General features: G+C 43.3%; 1 non-coding gene across 1 annotated transcript; it reads right to left on the bottom strand.

Moving 5' to 3' along the window:
• Positions 1-4,884: 4,884 nt before the first annotated feature.
• On the bottom strand, positions 4,885-4,991 carry LOC112938851 (small nucleolar RNA R71). The gene has a single exon (XR_003242170.1). It is a non-coding gene; the product is annotated as a small nucleolar RNA R71 (small nucleolar RNA).
• Positions 4,992-6,860: the final 1,869 nt, after the last annotated feature.

Below are 6,860 nucleotides of genomic sequence, written 5' to 3'. Positions count from 1 at the left end.
GTCGTCCTCCCACCTCTATAAATAGTTAGGTACCCCTTCAGGGTTTCTGGGGTTTTGTTAGATTAAAGTTTAGCCATTGCTACTTGCTTGCAGCGCGCGTTTCGGCTAGACCGTCCGTCTGCTTGTTCTTCGGAACCCCAACTTATCATTCGTATTTAACTCCTATTTGCAATTCAGATTGCTTTTATCTTGTTCTTGCTTGTTTCTTCGATTTGCTTGCAGGAATAGGGTTGATCTGCACCGGCAAGATCAGCAACCCACGGAGAGGTGTATCGATCGCTAAGGCGCAACACAACGTCTCGTACGGTTGTAGTCGGATCGTCAACGTTTCTCCCAAATCGTAGTTATCACAACTCACCGAAAGATCGGGCCAACAACAGCCTTGAGTGTCGAGAGGAACTCAGGGTTCATCAGGTGGTATCAGAGCTTTCGTTGCTCGGTGAGTTTTTATCTTCCTATAACCAGAAAATAGCCATACAAAAAAATTCGTATCATTTACCTAGCCATATTGTGCCATTGCATTGTTCTTTTCAGTTTTTGCTTTGTTGAATTTTGTGTTGCATCGTCACGTCGTGTTGCTGGTCTTAGCGTCTAGTTCGTTTAGAGTTTCGAGTTCTGGTCACGTTTTGTACCACAGTCGTTGCTGCCACCGTGTCTCTGTTGTTGTCGGGACCTACGAAAACAGAATCGGCTCGCTGCCACGGTTCTATTTTTGTAGTTTTCAAAAGTTTCTGTCGGTTAGTTTTGGAGTTCTTGAGTTGCATCTAGAGTTTGCCGATCCTTGTGTGTGTTTGTTTTGGCCGTGCCTGTGTCGTGCACGAGAGGAGGAAGGTGAATTACCATATCTGATTTTGGAAGTAGTCAAGATTGTTTTGGAAAGATATAGTAGATTGGATTGGTTAAAAATCAGTTTCCTTTTTATCCCATACACCAAATTCGGCTGCCATCCACTCCACCTCCTGGCCGAGTCCCACTCGCCCCTTTGGCCGAGTCCGACTCCCTCCCTCTCTTCCACCGTTCCGAGTTGTGTCAAACACCTTGGCGAATTTTTGTTTGGTGTCGGTTTCGAGATCTGTTTGGAAAAACGGAACCGGCATAAATTCAGCATTCCATTTTTTGTATAATTTTAATTTTATGTTTAGACTTTTACATTTGAGTCCCTATAAATTTTATATTTATGTTTGAGTCCCTGTAATCTTACATTAAGGTCCTTGAGTCAGTTTTTGTTAAAAAAATAAGAAAAAAAGTGAGAAAAAAAAAGGCAGAAAGGTGCAAAAAAAAAAGAAAAAAAAAAGCCGCACCAAAAAAAATCAGAAAAGAAAAGGAAAAAAAAAGAAAAGAAGAAAGAAGAAAGAAAGAAAAGAGAAAATATTGTTTTGTTTGAGCTGAACTTCATACATCAGAGTGTGCTTGAGTTGTTTCTGGTGCTATTTTGTGGTACCGTTTGTGTCTAGGCTCGCGTCTCTAGTACGTTCTAGCCTAGGACCAGCACGGTACTTGACTTTGAACAATTATTCAACTTTGCGTTCTCTGATTTGAGCATTTGCTATTCCTTTGCTACATATTTAAGCCTACCCAGAGCTCCACAGATTTGATTGCAGCCGTACAGCAAGTGTTTGCCGAGGCATCGATATATCCAACCTCTATTGGGGTGCTTGGTTGAGTCGGTGTACATCACCATTCCACTTGCATTGGTAAGATCTTGTAAGAGCTTGGTTAAAAGCTTGAGTGTGTGTGAGATTTGAGCTGCCAGTACCTAGTAGTTGATAGGAGCGTGTATATTCTTGTGTATGTTTCTTGTTTGCTGCTAACCATGGCAGGATTGCGCAAGGGGAAACAAGATGGTCATGCTCAACGTCAACATCTACACCTTCGACGAGATATGACGACTTCTTCACGTGATGCATATGAGGTACATGACTATAATTTTGCACAAGTTGCATGTAAGTTACCAGTCTATGATGGAAAGTATGATTCCGCTGCATACATTAATTGGGAGCTAGCAGTAGAAAAACAATTTGATGAGTATGATTTTTCTAATGCTCAAATGATTAAGGCTACTAGTAATAAGTGTACCGGTTCTGCATCTTTTTGGTGGCATACTGTGGGGAATAAGCTTGAAACTTGGGATGAATGCAAAATACTGATGAGAAAAAGATTTGTGTTTTCATACTATAGACGTGCTCTCCTTGAGAAATGGGAACATCTAAAACAAGGTGACAAAACTGTTAGGGAGTACTTTTATGATTTTAAAATTTGTATCACTTATAGTGGTTTACAAGAATCTAATGAGAACACAATGACTAGATTTTTTAGAGGGCTTAATTTCAATATTCAGGCTGGGCTTGTTAATGTGACATATAATCATATAGGCCAATTGTTCATGCTTGCTTGCATTGTTGAGCGCAAAATTTTGGAGAATCCAATGGAGCAACAAGATATGCTTGTGCCTCCTATCACTGATGTTTTGCAGGAAGTTCAGAAAAGTCTCCAAAATGAGAAGAACGATATGTTTGAGATGTCACTTCCATCACTCGCGAATGAGGAGAAGGCTGATGCAGCTACATTATTTGAAGAAAGTTCGCAAGGTAAATTAAATGGTGCTGAGAGAAATGAAGGTGAGTATTCTCAAGGTGAGCTACACTTGTCCACTTTTCATGCTATAGTAGAGCAACCATTAGTGGAATCAATTACTAAGTTGCCTTTGTCACAAGTTGATTTACTTGCTGTTCCTTGTGATAAAGAAGAGTTGTGTGATAATGTTTCACTTATATCCATGCCACAACTAGTGAATGAACATGTTAGTTCTACTATTTCTTTGTGTGCTGATTCTAAGCATGTTGTTCACATTGCTAATGAAGTAGAGGAACGCGAATTGCTATCTTCTTTAAATACTTTGGGCTATGTTCAGTTTGATGATTTTTGTGAGCTCGATAATTTGAAGGAGAAATTATTTGCTAAATCTGATTTGCCATGTCCAACTAATGCTATTTTTCATATCTTTGGCGAATATAATGATAGAGGAATATTTTTGGTGCATAGAGTTTACATTTGTTCAGATTTAGAACATCTTGTAGTTCCGGATAAAATATGCAAGCTAGAGAGACATGTTACTGCTAATAATATTGTCTCGAGTTTGTCTTGTTTTGATTGCAAGAAACAGGTTGTTTTCAGTGGACTGCGCGAAGAGCACCATATGGAAAAACCGAGGACGGTTTTCTGTGAAGAAGGGGAGGATGATGTGACCATGGCTACTATGGATACGACCATTGCTCACATCATGAATCAACAAGAAGACATCAAGATCAAGTCCTCCATGTGCTGCAATCTGATTCGGCCACGTGTTACATTGCTGACTTCAAACGGCCGCCAAATCTACATACGTGCTCCGTTTTGGGCCCGTGAGTACTTGATGGAAAGCTCTCGAAGTCCTCCTTCCAACGGATCCAGCCTCATCTCGGAAATCTATCTCGTTTGGCCGCAATCACAAAAGCAAGGTGCTGCGTCTCCTGTATTGGGCCAATGGGCTTGTAACTTTGTTTGGGACCCTGGCCCATGTGGGGCCCATGTGGGGTGCGCCCCAATCTGGTGGAGCATGACCCTTGGACCCTCTTGGTCGTCCTCCCACCTCTATAAATAGTTAGGTACCCCTTCAGGGTTTCTGGGGTTTTGTTAGATTAAAGTTTAGCCATTGCTACTTGCTTGCAGCGCGCGTTTCGGCTAGACCGTCCGTCTGCTTGTTCTTCGGAACCCCAACTTATCATTCGTATTTAACTCCTATTTGCAATTCAGATTGCTTTTATCTTGTTCTTGCTTGTTTCTTCGATTTGCTTGCAGGAATAGGGTTGATCTGCACCGGCAAGATCAGCAACCCACGGAGAGGTGTATCGATCGCTAAGGCGCAACACAACGTCTCGTACGGTTGTAGTCGGATCGTCAACGTTTCTCCCAAATCGTAGTTATCACAACTCACCGAAAGATCGGGCCAACAACAGCCTTGAGTGTCGAGAGGAACTCAGGGTTCATCACTTTGCTCACGCTGTCGGTCTCCCGTCCCTGAGCCACGTCCATAGAGGGAGGCGTGACCCCAAGGAGAGGAACGCGCGCCTCTGGGTTCCTCAATTCCTCTTCGCTGAGCCACAGCTCGTGGCTATGCGTTGTGCGACCCAAGTGCCCCAACCCGGTGTCGTGGTCCCATTCCCCTCTTCATATTTTCCCTTCTCGCCCCTATCTCGCCTCGGATGCCGACGAGGAGTCCTTCCTCCGCGTACACCTCGCCGATGCTGAGGCAGCCACACTACAAGCCCACGTTGACCGCCGCATGCAGACTCGCATCCAAATCCAGATCGGGAAGGAAGAAAGAAGAGCAAGCAAATCCAAATCGAAGAGGAAGAAAATTGAATAGGACGAAGAAAGAAAGGCAAGCAACGGCAGGTACCATCGAATCCGACCACCACATGCTCTCTCCATCCGCCGTCTTCCGGTTTGGGCACAGTGGTCGCGCCCCTACTCAAGGATGTGGATGGCGAGGAGGGAGGGGAGGCAGCGTAGGGTTGTGTCATCGGGGCCGGCTGCCGCAATCTCGCGACGAGTGAGAATGATATTAGAGTAGTATCTGGTAGTTTAGATGTGGTGTCTAGATTACGGGATATCATTATTTGGGGTATCATTTACTAGATTTCGACTTGAAGTCCATCCTCTTCACGATGGCACAGGCTAGCCCGTTCTGTGGCAAGCCTAATGAGGATGCCAATGCTCATCTGCAACAGTTCATGGAGATCTGTAGCACGTACACCATCGAGGGCATCATTTCAGATGTCGTCAGGCTAAGACTATTTCCGTTCTCCCTTCCTCTCGAAGTTCTTCCCAATGGGAACAACCAATGCCCTTCGAGAATGAATTTCTAGTTTCCAGCAGACAAGGGACGAGTCTATTCCTGAAGCGTGGGAACGTCTGCAAGAGTATGTGGCCGCCTATCCTCATCATGGGATGGACGACTAGCTAATCCTGCAGAATTTTTACAACGGACTCACCCCGATGTCCCGCGATCACCTGGACGCGGCAGCTGAAGGAGCCTTCTTCTCTAAAATGGTCCAAGGAGCCGTTGAATTAATAGAGAAGATGGTCTCCAACATGGGTTGGAGCGAGGAACGACTCCAGACCCGTCAACGAGGCATGCACACCGTCAAGCGGGGTATCATTTGTACAACTGCCATGAACTAACCATTCCCCTGCAGACCATAGAGGAATCTCGTGCAGGTGGAACATACAGGGAGACGCACAACATGACAAGGAACGAACAAGAAAGTTCATCATCCTCGACACCCAAGCAGATATATGAGGCAGGTTGGGCATCAACTGGGGATACACCCGGATGGATCCAAGCTCCACGCCATAGCATCAGAGTCTCAACCTGGGCAAGCGCCAGTAAGGACCGGTGGCATGCGCCTCATGATATCCATTGAGGGGACAACCAACCTCCCAAGTCAAGTGGTGTGACTCCATCTCCAAGTGAATGGTGCTCGAGTTCCTCTCGTTGGGACTTGGGTGAAATCACTAGGAGAATGGACACTCTTGATATGTAGACAGGGGAGATCCAGTACAACCTCACGGAACACATGGCTCAAACGCAAGAATGGCAATAATCTGCTGATGCTCAATTCGCCAACATCAACAACATGATGCAGCAATAGCACGATGACCTTCAAGCGTACTTTCATTTTCAAGGGTTCAATCCGCATCAAGGACCCTAAGCGAAAGCCAAGCTTGGGGGGAGAGATACTCCCCACACTGAGGTAACTTGTATCACATTGCATATTTCCCTTTTCCAATTGCATATTTTCTTTCTAATTGCATCTTACAAAACTTGAAAACAACATAAAAGTTTGCAAAATAGAAAAAATACCAAAAAGATAGGATAGGTTTGAGTCATGCTAAGTAAGACATGCTAGTTCTCTTTGTTGAAATGATGAATAGTTGCTCTGTTTTATATCTCTGATAAATGGGTTCTTGGTAAGTGCTCTTTCAAAGGTTAAATATAAGTAGCCAACAATTATCCGGGAACCTGAGGTAAATGGGCTGCACTTGCTGATCTAAGTCTAAGTTGTTGCGAGATACGAGATAGTAATATGAGTTGCTATGATCCAAATACTAGTTTGATTTGAATTCCGGATGTTTTGTTTTTCAAACTGATAAATTGAAAGTTCCTCATTTGATACAAAATTCCTACCGGAGCCAAAAATATGCTATCATGGTTAAACCATATACATTTTGGTTACTTGTCATTCCATTGAACTTTGTCAAACTCTTGTGACTTGTGTAGATACTTCTCATGCTCTATGATCAAGATCATACACCCACATTTATGCACATGCTAAACTCCTACACTGGGAGCTAAGCAAAATTCCATTCCATTTCCATATTACCACCAGAATAAGTTCTCCATGCTTTCATGTGCTTTCTTCTCCTAAAGAAAAAAAGAAAAAAAACGAAGGGAGGGAAAAGCATGGTTATGAGAAATAAAGTTATGCTCTATCAAGCATGAGCATGATATAAAAAAATAATGTAACCATGCGCTCTCCTAAGCAATAAAAGAAGGGTTTTTGGGAGAAGAAAGTAAGCACAAAGGAGAAGCATTTTCTTTATTTTTCTTCATATACTATTTCCATCATATACCACACACACATTTTGCACGATCTTGATCTTGAGTATGTTTAGTTATCTGCTCTAATCTAAGTTTTTGACTCAGTAATAAATGTGAATGCAAGTATGCCACGTTTGATCCCTGCCGAGCTCCACATATCAAACTTTAGAGTAGGTATCAAAAAGGCAACATTTGGTGAGGAATTCATATTGATACA

Source organism: Oryza sativa, chromosome 4 (assembly GCF_034140825.1).
Source record: "Oryza sativa Japonica Group chromosome 4, ASM3414082v1".
NCBI lineage: Eukaryota > Viridiplantae > Streptophyta > Magnoliopsida > Poales > Poaceae > Oryza > Oryza sativa.
Note: the sequence above shows the minus strand (reverse complement) of the source record. Positions and strands in the feature narration are given on the sequence as shown.